Here is a 12933-nt window from a genome sequence, read left to right as displayed (position 1 = left end):
GAAAACCAAATAATGTTTAGTGGAGCAAAGTTAATAAGCTATCTTTAACAACATTTAACGTTTATACAAATAGCATACAGGCAGCCTATTGGCAAAACCTATTTGGTGTTTCGCAACTTTCCAACTAGTTGTGGGACCTTAGCAGAATACATGCAGAATCCATGGAAGCAATTGGCGACTTGACTGCAGACAGGATAGACGAAGCAGGAACCAGCAACTTGTAGTTAGGTATTTATTATATAAAAAGGTAAAGGTACCCCTGCCCGTACGGGCCAGTCTTGACAGACTCTGGGGTTGTGCGCCCATCTCACTTAAGAGGCCAGGGGCCAGCGCTGTCCGGAGACACTTCCGGGTCACGTGGCCAGCGTGACATCGCTGCTCTGGCGAGCCAGAGCTGCACACGGAAACGCCGTTTACCTTCCCGCTGGTAAGCAGTCCCTATTTATCTACTTGCACCCGGAGGTGCTTTCGAACTGCTAGGTTGGCAGGCGCTGGGACCGAGCAGCGGGAGCGCACCCCGCCGCAGGGATTCGAACCGCCGACCTTTCGATCGACAAGTCCTAGGCGCTGAGGCTTTAACCCACAGCGCCACCTGCGTCCCATTTATTATATACAGTAGACTATTTACAGGAACAGAACACGGATCTTTTGCTAGCTCTCTCTGACATGAGTCACAACTCCTACACTCACTGACACACTGAACCACTGAACTACCAGTTAGTAGGTCATTAATTATCACTCCCTTGAGAGAGCTTGACCAGTCAGGGAGCTGTCTCCATGCCTCTGTTATCACCAGGCAGACTTACTCCTTCAGATTGCCTTCTGGCTGTCTGCCAAACCTTAATTGACTCTGTGTGAGTAGCTGCACGTACACAGTTTCCCAACACAGCCCCCAGTTTACGCGCATGCAATATATGTGCAACTGTGTATATGTGCATCACACTGAACCCCAAAGTGACCTGGAGACATCATAAAAACATCACTGAAAAATTTCTAAAAAGGCAGAACGGGGGTGGAACAGGGTGTTTTCAGGCTTTTTCAAAGGGTTTTGATTATATAAGATTTCATCGATGCATGCTGGATGTTGGATCCAAGATGACTCACAGTGCTCTCCCATCCAAAGGAGAAGTAAACCCAGGAGCTTTGCCTCATAACTTCCCACCACTTTGAAAACATTAAACTAACAGCCTCCTACCCAGAGAAGCCTTGCTCACATCAAGGCACCACTGCAGCTTCTGTGATCATACAAGTTCTGGTTGAAGGGGTGGAGTTGACAGAGCAGAACAAGAAAAGGTGCCAAAGCAAAATGCTGTCCCTCTGCAATGAGTGCCCAGAAGTGCCCTAGCTTATCTACGAGGATGGCAGTTGGGTTGGCAAAATACATAATTAAACGCTTCCTCCTCGGAAGAGCATCTGAACTCACATTTCACTGCCAGAGCAAGGAAGTTAATTGTGCCTTTCAATGCTCATCTGATCCTATTAATAGATAATAATTTTACTTGAGCAGAAGGAAGCACCAGAGAAGGTCATGGTTGCCTGGCCCCAGCTCCAGCTGAAAACTAGCGTAACCTAGGTTACTGCCGAAGAAAAGGAAGCCTGGGGTAAGAAAGCAAGAAAAGGCTGTGACTGGCAGGAGCCAGAAGCTGTGCTTCCCGTTCCCTGTTGGCATCAGGTGCCCACTCTCTGGCTAATGTTAGGCTGCTCTGTTGATCTAAATCTATTTCTGCGCTGTTATCACTTTAGATTGCTGGCAGATCCTTCCATATTTGAAGAAATCCCCTTATATCCTACTTTTCTATGTTCAGGGATTTTGATTTCTTAATTTGGGTGGTGGTGACAGGACAGCACTCCACCCTGCAAGCCCATGCCCATGGCAGCCTAGAAACAGGGTTGCCAAAATCTCCATACCAACTTAGATCTTTTCACTGGGCTACAAATAGGGAGCCATGCTCCAGAGAACAAGCTTGATTCAGTTCTGCAGCCAAAAAGCAAAGCTGCCAGCTACACAAAAACAATATGCCATTCAAATTCTGGGTTCTTCACAAGCTATATGAAACATACAGATTGGATACCAGACCCATTCCTTAAGCAAAGCCTTTGCTCGCGGCTCTCTGGAATTACAGAAAGCTATTTGGAGGAAGTGGTCCTTGCATCATTACACACACACTAGATGACCACAACACATTCTATTCAAGTCTGCCTTGGACAGATGCTCTTTAAATCTATCTTGTGCAAAATACAGCTGCTCAGATGCTTGTTGGGCCACAACAGAACTACAACAGTAAGAGCTGTTTGACAGTGGAATTTGCTGCCCAGAAGTGTGGTGGAGTCTCCTTCTTTGGAGGTCTTTAAGCAGAGGCTTGACAACCATATGTCAGGAGTGCTCTGATGGTGTTTCCTGCTTGGCAGGGGGTTGGACTCGATGGCCCCTGTGGTCTCTTCCAACTCTATGATTCGATGATTCTATTCTATGCTTCTAGGACTATAACTCTCCTTGGCCCAGACTCTCCAGGTGTCCCTATTTTTCAGGGACAGTCCTGGATTTACAGAAGCTGTCCTGGTTTCTCATTTGAATGTCTTGCTTTTCCTTAGGACGTCCCTATTTCAATTGGATAAATGTTGGAGGGTATGGCTCGATTATGCACCTCCCAAGCCAAGGAGATAGATAAGTAACTATACAACTTTTAGAAGACATCTGAAGGCAGACCTGTGTAGGGAAGGTTTTTTTAAATGTTTAATGTTTTATGTTGTTATATGTGTTCAAAGCCTCCCAGAGTGGTTGGGGAAACCCAGTCAGATGGGCGAGGTATAACAACAACAACCACCACCACCACCGTTGTTGAATAGGATGTCCTATTTTCATCAGAGAAATGTTGGAGAGTATGTTAGCCCCAGCCACACCTGAAGTCCAAAACATCTGGAGGGCACCAGGCTGACAAAGACTGGACTAGCTACTCAAAGCACATAACACCTATTACACTGGCTTGCTGTTCATGTCCTGATTCTTGGCCCACTTTAAAGTGCTGGTGTTCACCTTTAAAGGCTTGAGTGCTTTGGGACCAGGTTATTTGGATACTCACACCAGTTCAGGCCTTAAGATTAAGCTCAAAGGCCCTGCATGGGCGCCTGCCATCAAACTTGTGGCCACCAGAAACAGGTGCATATGGCTCTCCTTCACACTAGCAAAGTATGCATGGCTTCTATGTTACAGTCGAACCTCGGTTGTTGAACGTAATCCATTCCGGAAGAGTGTTCGACTTCCAAAATGTTCGACAACCGAGGCGTGGCTTCCAATTGGCTGCAAGAGCTTCTCGCACTCAAGCGGAACCGTGTCGGACATTCAGGTTCCAAAAAACGTTTGAAAATCGGAACATTTACTTCCAGGTTTTTGGCGTTTCGGAGCCAAAATGCACGATAACGAAGGCGTTCAGAAACCAAGGTTTGACTCTAGTGACTTTTAAACAAGAGCCTGAACACTTCCTCCCTGCTAACACTGCTTTTTAATATGCGGTGTTCCTGTGTTGTTTTTAAGTGCTACTGTTTTACTGCCCCAATGCTTATACAATGTTTAATAATTATTTTTAATATTTCATAATTTTCTTGTTTCTACTTGTAAGTCGCTTTCAGACACCTTCATGGAAAACCTGACAAATTATTAATAATGTAATAGCAATTATTTTTAGTTTTGGATTGTGGTTTTATTACAGTCTATATGTCTTTGCTCTTCTATAAGCTGCATTGGGAAGATTTTGCCCAAATATTTTGAAATAAATGAAATATATAAAAATGTCCTTCCATTTCTTATTTTCCCTTTATATTGGTTGTTTCCCAGTATTTACATGTTGGATTTAAGGTTCGGGGGGCAAAAGCAGGCCAGAGGTAGGTAAGCCACCTGAGTGGCATGATGCTGTCAGAAACACAAACCATCATTCCTTTAAAGAGAGACAGAGACAGAGGGAGAAATAGTTGGCAATTTTCACCTGAATGTGGGAGCTGCACTTTAATGAGCTATGGAGACAAAGACAATAATCTAGACTTTGGCAAACAAACACGACTCATGTGTTATCGGTTAAGGGGTGTCTTGCGGGTACCAAGAATTAATGGTTCGTTTCAGAGTTTTCTTCCCAAATGCATTATCTTACAATCTCCTGAAGACAGGATGGGTTAAAATTAAAAGCTTAACTGAAAAGTTGGTTTATTGTGGAATTAGCATTTTGAGCTCTTAGATCTCCTTGTTTGTTCTCCTGATCAGGAGGACTTTTGAGACTGTAGCTCAGTCCTGCGCAATAAAAAGATGTGTTGATTAAAAAAAATAACACAGGTGCATTAATGAAAGTTGCAAAATGCAAGAAACAGGTCTTGGTTGTTTGCTTGTTTTTCAGTCTCTTCCCCTCCCCACCCCCATTTGCTCCTTTTCATTAAATCTGTTTGCTCCAGAGGGAAACGTAATTGCCAAGCCCAAGCAATGCCAGACCCCCTAAAGAGCTCCACCGCCTGCTGCTCCCATCATGAGTCCCAACAGGGAGGCGCAGACACGGAGAGGGGGGCTCCTTATGATGGCAGCCGTTCATGAGGCGTAACTTATTAAGGAAACAGCACACACCTTCAGAAGGACAAGCAGAGCTGCCTGTGGGAAGAGCAACACTGGAAATGGCCATGTTCAAGTGGAGCTGAGGCCTTGAAAGAGCCCTTGCTGCAGAGCTGGTGCCAGATCTCAGGGGCTCCTTGGCACAGTGCTGCCATTACAACTGCCACCCCAACATGGCCACCTCTATGCAATAACTCCCCACCCCACTGACTCTCCTGCCAGCCGCTCTTCACTGGGCAGCATTTCAGTGGCAATGCACTTTTGAATAAGAACCAAGCTTGGCTCTTCTCCATGGTGGCCACCATGCAATGCTGAAATCACCTAGCTATATAGGCAAAGGCATTGCATTTCGGGTCAGTAAAAGTGGTGGGCAGCCACTGCAGGGGAGAGCAGAGATTTGCTGCCATTGTCTATGGGCAACTGCGGGAAGGCCGAGAAAAGTGTGTGGGGCTCTCCTGAACCCGTGGGGTGCTTGGCTTGTACCCACTGCAGCTGGCCACTCAATATGCCAATTGTCGCTTATTCCAGTCACCCTCCCAGGTTCCCACTCCTGGTGCCTTAGGCTTCCACCCTGCAAAGACTCTGAGAGAAGAGTATAGAACCTCAGGCCGATCTCTTCCCTGGAGAGCAGCAGTCCCTACCCTGCAGACAAGACCCTTCATGCTGCTCTGGAAGCCCTGTCGGAAACATCAGATAAAGAACAGCCCAGTAATAGCCTGTAGAATAGGCACAGCCACACTCCCCATGACAGACTGGGGCATCACCCTGCCAATTTGCCGGTTCCCATTTTGGGCACGAATGATTCACTGAGCAGTTACACTTTTACCGCGGCCTCTTTCTCAGTGAAGGATGGTCACAGAGGAAGAGTCATCTGAGCGTGAACTGATGAGGGCAAAAGTCCTGGACAGTTACAAGGAGCTGCAGGAAGAGGCAGCCAACTGCATCAGCCAGTCACTGAAGATGAAAAGCAAGCCCTCTTCCTTCTGTTGCAGCTGCTCAACTCATTTAACTTTGCCTCGACAAGTCTGCGAAGGATTCTCTCTCTCTCTCTCTCTCTCTCTCTCTCTCACACACACACACACACACACACACGTCCCTCTGCATGGCTTATTAAGCTACAGGCTACACAACATTTGGAGGCAACCCAGGGCACGGAATGAAATGTGCTTTGGGTGGGTCCCAAGTCATGCAATGCCACTGGCTGGTCCTAGCTGGTGTCATGTCTCTTGCAGAGAGATTAAGAGAGGTTACTGGGTTTTCTTCTCCCATTCGCAGAACTTCCCTCCTTGGGGAAGGTCTGCAACTCAGAGGCAGAGCCATGTGTTTGGCATGGAAAAGGTCCTGGGATCAGCCGCCAGCATCACCAAGTGTGGCAAGGAGAAAATCCTCTGCCTGAAGCCTTGGAAAGACACTGCCAGTCAGTACAGACAACACTAAGCTAGGTGGACCAGTAACATAGGGCAGTTTCCCATGTTCGTAAAAGTGCATTCTCCTTGCCACTTGGCTTAGCAACCTAACTGATCCACACTCCAGCTCAGGAAGGCCATAAATGACACACAATATGTTATAGACCCTAAGGAATGGATGAGAGAAAATCCTTGGCTCTCAGACTTGACTAAAACCAAGTTTAAGCATGCACCACTGTGTTTCAAAATATTGCATGTGCCTCAGTTTGACCAAACTGTGGGAGGCAGTGGAAAACAGGAGTGCCTGGCGTGCTCTGGTCCAGAGGGTCACGAAGAGTTGGACACGACTAAACAACTAAACAAGAAGTGCCTCAAGGCAATTAACTGCATTCACCCATTACCCCGCCCCTCAATTTGCTCTGTAGATCAGAGATGTTGACTATAACTTCCATAATTCCCGGCTCTTTGCTAGGCTAGCAGGGGGCTGATGGGAGCTGCAATTCAAGCCACCCATCATCCCCATGTTGAGGAAGGCAGAAACCATAGAGATGTTAAAAAACCCAAACCAGGAAGAGATTAGTCTACTAGCCTTCAAACTGGAGCAATTTCCAGAAGGGATTCCTTCCCACTAGGGCTCTATTTACTCAACCACAGCTCTGAGGCATTTCAGAGCACTTTGCCCAACTCTCTGAAACCTCCAGGAGCTAATCTATAATGTGGTGCTAATGAGGTCTGCTTTAAAGTCAGCTGCTTCACAAGAAAGATCTGAAGCAGAGGACCAAAGAAAAGATCTAAACCACCCATGTCCCCTTGCTAGAAGGAAGAGCATCATCTGTACAACTGGCTCTTTCATCTCACAAGTTATTAAGAAATCTGGGAGATAGTGCACTTAACACTCCAAGTACCCAAGACACAAACACACACCTGGCTGGGACTGCATACAATTTCCTGAAGTGTTCTTAGTGTCATTCAGAGCCTTACAAAAATTCCTGCTTGACTGAGTAGGGTGTGTGTGTGTGTGTGTGTGTGTGTGTGTGTGTGTGTGAACACGGGCTCAGACTCCCCTCCTGCAACCAAGGAAGTGCTCAGCTCATCCCGATATTATCGGTGGAAGTCATGCAATAGGGATAAGAACAAACAGGAGAAACATTCGCAGAGCTGAATTGGGAGCAAAGGGAAGTACCCACCTGGCTGTTTTCAAAAGCTGCTTGCTGCTCAGTTAATATCAAGCACTTCTTCCCCACAGATATATTCTAGGAAGAGGGGAAACAGCAAGGCAAGTCAGAAAGCAGCTGGGAGCAGGTCTGCTGTACTGTACTCTGATTCCTGGGCACAAATAGACTGAGGAATGCTGGGTACAGTTACAGTTCCTCTTCCCCTGCTTGCCAACTGACCCTCTTCTGCTCCCCACTACCACACTGCCGAGGAACATCGGAAGCTGCCTTATGTAGAGTCCATCTGGCTTGGAGCTATCTGCAGTGACAGCTCTCTGGGGTTTCAGAGCAGGTGCTCTCTCCGCTTTGCCTGGAGACTGGACCTTCTGCAGGCGAGACAGATCCTTCGTCACCAAGCTATGGCAGGCACAGGCAGGAAGTAGCCCCCAGGGTGCAAACCTGAGCAGAAGTCATGCTCAAACACAGGGATGAAAGGGTTTTCCCCACCCTTCCTTGATTTCAAAAGACCTAGGAGTTTTAAGTGCCACAGGTAACAATAGCAGGATAAACAGACGAGATGGGATCCTGAGGCTAGCACCACAAGTGCCCTTTAAACCTACTCCAATGCCCCACTGAGCCACTCCTCATCCTGGAAGCCCCCTGACCTGTTCATGCATCCTGTTCTCAATATAGCCTCAGGATTGGGATCCGGCCTGCTACTTCCCAGCAAGGCCAAGTGTATCTAAGGAACACAGATATTAGCATTGCCTCCAGTAAGGGGGCAATTGTTTTTTGCAAAGGGATTTTGGAAGCTGCTACCCCCCAATGCAGAGACGGGAAAATGTGCTGCCCTTTGGTTGGTGCTGGACCATGACTTCTATCATCCTTGAGCACTGGCCACACTGGCTGCGGCTGGCAGGAGCTGGAGTCCAGAAGTTGCTGGAGAGCATGCCTTTAGCACATTCCATAAGCAGGATTTCACTAGAATCTAAGAGGAGCTTGCTGGATCCGGCCAACAGCTCTCTAAATCCAGCACTTTCCTCCTCTTGAATGACTGACCAGATTACCCCAGGAAGCCCACAAGCAGGACCTACATAAAAGCAATGGTGCTCGGAGGCATATTCCTTCAAGTGAGTATTGTTAATGTTTTCCCCCACAGTATAAAACTGCACCAGTTTTAAGAGGGCATGTTTCATACTGGGAGTTACCTGTGGATTAGAAAAACAGGACTGTAGAATTGTACAGCTGGAAGCAGGGCTGGATTTAGGTTTGATGAGGCCCTAAGCTACTGGAGGTAATGGGGCCCTTTATATGTCCAGCTGTCCTTTGTAAACAACAAATTGTCACTGTTTTTTGTGTTGAATACAGTCATACCTCTTGTTATGTTTGCTTCAGGTTAAATATTTTCAGGATGCGGAATGGGTTACTTCCGGGTTTCGCCGTTCGCGCATGCGGAGACGTGGCAAATCGCGACCCGCAGACATGGGTTGCGTTCTGCTCAGGTTGCGAACAGGGCTCCTGTTCACAACCATAGGTACCACTGTATATCCTATATGGTAATTTATGGACCTAATAGGTATCTAAAGCCATTTGCACATAACAAAATACCGTATTTTCCGCTCTATAAGACACACCAGACCACAAGACGCACCTAGTTTTTGGAGGAGGAAAACAAGAAAAAAATATTCTGAATCTCAGAAGCCAGAACAGCAAGAGGAATCGCTGCGCAGTGAAAGCAGCGATCCCTTTCACTGTTCTGGCTTCTGTGATAGCTGTGCAGCCTGCATTCGCTCCATAAGACGCGAACACATTTCCCCTTACTTTTTAGGAGCCTTATAGAGCAAAAAATACGGTATGTATTTTATCAAAGTAATTGTTGAACTGTAATACAATTAAGAAGTATATTAATACAGTGGTACCTTGGTTTGCATACGTTTTGGATTACAAACACGTCAAACCTGGAAGTTTGCAACCTTTTTTAGGATTACAACCCTTTTTTTTTTTTGGATTATGAACGAATTTTTTTAGAGGCCCCATTGGCAAAAGCGCGCCTTGGGCTACAACCTGTTTTGGTTTACAAACGGACTTCCAGAATGGATTATGGTGGTAAGCCAAAGTACCACTGTAGTGAAATACAATTAAGAAGGATGTTAATAGTGAAATAACTATGAAGCTCTAACTTAAAATTTTGTAAATGTACATCCAGGTTTTTTTCCCTTTAATTTTTTGGGGGCCTCCCAGAGAGTGGGGCCCTAAGCTATTGCTTGTTTAGCTTATACATAAATCCGGCACTGGCTGGAAGCGACCCTGAGGACCATCTAGTCCACGGGGAGGCAAACTAAGACCCAATCGCCTTCTCAATCTGGGCTGCGGACAGTCGGGGAATCAGAGTGTTTTTACATGAGTAGAATGTCCCCTTTTATTTCAGATGATCTCTGGGTTATTTGTGGGGCATAGGAATTCGTTCATTATTTTTTTCCAAAATACAGTCTAGCCCCCCACAAGGTCTGAGGGACAGTGGACCAGCCCCCTGCTGAAAAAGTTTGCTGATCTAGTCCAACCTCCTGCAATGCATTTGGGAACTGAACTTGAAACCTTGGCATTATCAGCGCTGCGCTCTACCCACTGAGCTACAACAATGCAGAGGCAGCAAAGGGAGGCACTGCCTTCTCTGCTTAGGCACTACGGAGACAGGACTCAGCCAAGCAACTGCTGCAGCCAGAAGCACCGAATAGTGCCAGGGGCTGTTCCGGGCAGAGCTCAGTTCCCGCACCCACACTCTTTTTTAATTTAGCAGCTGAAAGCCAGAAATTGGACAAGGAATTTCCCACGGCCTGGACAGTCTGAATCAACACCCCGCCCAAATCTGTAGTTTTTTGCTTTCTTGTTTTTCCTCAACCGCCGCCCCCTCCTACTCTTTGCAATGAAGAGTTCTAGAGGATGTGCCAGCCTGCCATTCTTTTATGACAACATGGTTGGTTCCTCACAAAGGTATTGTCCGGCTGTGAAGCCAGCACCAACGACTAAAGGGTCCAGAGAGGCAAGCCAACGTCCACTGGGCTTGCTTGCATTCTCTCCCCACCCCAGAGATCCACTAGGAGCTGTTCAACAGTGGAACGGTCTCCCTCGGGTAGGTTGTGGGCTCTCCTTCTTTGGAGGTTTTAAGCTGAGGTTGGGTGGCCCTCTGTCATGGATGCTTTAGCTGAGATTCTTGCATTGCAGGGGGGTGGACTGGATGACCCTCAGGTTACCTTCCAACTCCATGATTCTATCATATGGGCAGAGTCTTCCCAATATTCTCTTTGTAGAGGCACTTTAGACATTGGTTTTAAGTGTAAAAGCAAGATATAGATAAGATAGCCAACAAGAAAATGCGCATGTATGAAATTAATGCAATGAAAAATGCATACATAACATTGTACCGGCAGCATCAGACTGATGGACAGGAAAGTTGGGTGACTGGTATATCAGCGTTCCATGATTATTTTGGGGCGGGGTGGGGCAGGGGGCGGGCATTTTGGCAGGTTAGGAGAATCAGTTAAATCAGACCCTCACAAAAAAGCAAAGTAAGGCAGAGTAAGCTCGAGTGAACACAATAGAAGGGGTTGGCAGTTGTTATGAAAATGCTACAGGAATGATACGATCTCTGTCTTGGCTACTGTTCTCCCCTTCTCCAAATTCCTGGCAAGTCTCCTTACAGCGGCTGCCTCTGCCATGTTCAGGAATCTGATTTGATTTTTCATCCCGAAGCGCCCCAATCTGAACTTCACTATTGCAGGGCGAGACACAAACATACATAGAACATACTGGGACAGATGTCTGTCTACAACTGCCTTGCCCACCTTTCCAAAGGGCAGGGGTTGCTTTGGGCAGGGGAGGGGTGGTGAATTTGGAAAACAGCCCTGGTCGCCAGTAAGGATGTCTGCTGCTGGGGGTAGGAACCAACATCAACAGCAGCTCAGGGAATACTCCAGCCAGGATGTCGGCAGGAAAAGGTGTGGAATGAGAGAGAGAAGCGTGCTCAGATCTTTCTCACAACCGGATCTTACTCTCTAAACTATAGGGAAAAGATGGATGATGCAACCTCCCGGAGCGAGCTCGATGCCGTCCCACTCCCCTCTGCCCTGCAGACAGATATTTACGGGGGCAGCCTCAAGCTAACCCAAACCGCCCTCCGACCTGCGGGGCACCAGGGTGCAATTTGCTCCAGATGCGGAACCTTCTTTCAGGGAAGGGGGGAGGTCACGCGGCGCCTCTACGAAGCGGGGTTTGTGTGTGTGTGTGTGTCTGAGCATGGACAGAGCGCGCCTCCCCGCGCAGAGGAGGCGGCGGGAGGAAGCCCTAAAAAGTTATTGCGCCCGAATCTTCGCGGGAAACCGAAGCTACACCTGTTGAACTCCTGCCTGGCTGGTCGGCGCGCTCCCGGTAGGGAGGCGCTGACGCAACCCGGCACTCCGCTTGCAAAAGAGGCAGCAACTCGGCAGTGAGTGAGTGAGGAGAGGGGAAGAGAACGAGCCGCGGCCTCCCCGGCTTTCAGCAGCCCAGCGCCCCCACACTGCCCTGTCCCCGCCTCTCACCAGCCAAAGCAGCGCAGATCCGGCGCCTCCCGCAGCTCAGCAGCCAGCAAATCCCAGAAAGGAGAATCGAGGGCGGGCGGCCAGCAATATCAAGTGGCGAGAACCGGAGGGGGCGGGCCGATGGGGGGGGGGGACAAAGCTGCGCCCGCCTCCTTGAGGCAAAAGGTTCTAGATGAGAGAGGAGCGCGCTTGTGGCACCTCTGCCCAGCGAACAGCATCGTGTGAACGAAGCGGGCAGCGCTAGCACCACCGTGCAAAATGACACGTGTCCGAGACAGCCTGCCCCTTCCTTGGAACGGTTTGAATCATAGAATTGGAAGGGGATCCAGGGTCATTTAGTCCAACCCCTGCAAATACAGGAATCTTTTGCCCAACGTGGGGCACGAACCCACGACCTTGAGAGTCTCATGCTCTTCTGCTGACCGAGTGAAGTTCTGTCCACAGCTTCACTGGCTGCCTCTCCTTCCAGAAACATAAAGCAGCGCTCCATCTGACAAATAGCTCAGTTGGTAATGAGACTCTTAATCTCAAGGTCGTTGGTTCGAATCGAACCACACATAACATTTCAATGGGTTGGACTACTTCAATGGGTTGGTCCCTTCGACTCTATGATTCTATGACCTCTGTCTCTCTCCACTAAATCCCTCCATAAAAAAAACCTTCCCCGATGTTTCTTATTCCTATACTCGCAGAACGAATCCTACAGAGGCCTACTCAGAATAATGCCCTGTTCAACGGGCCAAACTCTCAGCTAAGCTGGCATGGTGTTCCTTTATACCAGTGTTTCCCAACCTTGTGCCTCCAGCTGTTTTTGGACTACAATTCCCATCACCCCTTGCCACTGGTCTTGCTAGTCAGGGATGATGGGAGTTGGAGGCACAAGGTTGGGAAACACTGCTTTATACAGTGTGTAAAATAATATTGTGATGTTAGACTGTGCCCATTAAATTAATAATTGGGGGGGGGGGGTAAATTGTAAAAGGAAAGTTTGCTAAAGACCAGGAAAAAGGTTTGGAGCTTTAACCCTTTTATCATAATAAGCTTAAGTACACAGAAAAAGTTTTTCAGCAAATCCAAGAAAACTTGTTTTAGTTTAGATTTTTAAAAAAAATAAGATGAAAAAGACGTTTTATTTGTAATTTTGCAAAATATACTTGTAAACTGCATGAAAGGCACCCCCTGATGTTAATTTTTTACTTAATTTCCTA

The 12933-nt window shown here is 47.6% G+C and overlaps 1 protein-coding gene across 2 annotated transcripts in view; it reads right to left on the bottom strand.

Moving 5' to 3' along the window:
* SLC7A3 (solute carrier family 7 member 3) overlaps window positions 1-11830 on the bottom strand; it is a 30905-nt gene extending 19075 nt beyond the window's left edge. The window contains exons 1-2 of one of the 2 annotated variants that reach the window (XM_083722900.1): window positions 11726-11794; window positions 7182-7247 (exon numbers count right to left, since the gene is read on the bottom strand). The gene's annotated coding sequence lies outside the window, so the exon portion shown is untranslated. Of the gene's footprint in view, window positions 1-7181; window positions 7248-11725 lie in introns of both variants that reach the window. The other variant, XM_083722899.1, reaches the window with a different exon arrangement.
* Window positions 11831-12933: the final 1103 nt, after the last annotated feature.

This window comes from Podarcis gaigeae (assembly GCF_964106915.1).
Source record: "Podarcis gaigeae genome assembly, chromosome: Z".
Classification (NCBI taxonomy): domain Eukaryota; kingdom Metazoa; phylum Chordata; class Lepidosauria; order Squamata; family Lacertidae; genus Podarcis; species Podarcis gaigeae.
The sequence above is the reverse complement of the archived record's forward strand: the minus strand, read 5'-3'. Positions and strand labels throughout refer to the sequence as shown.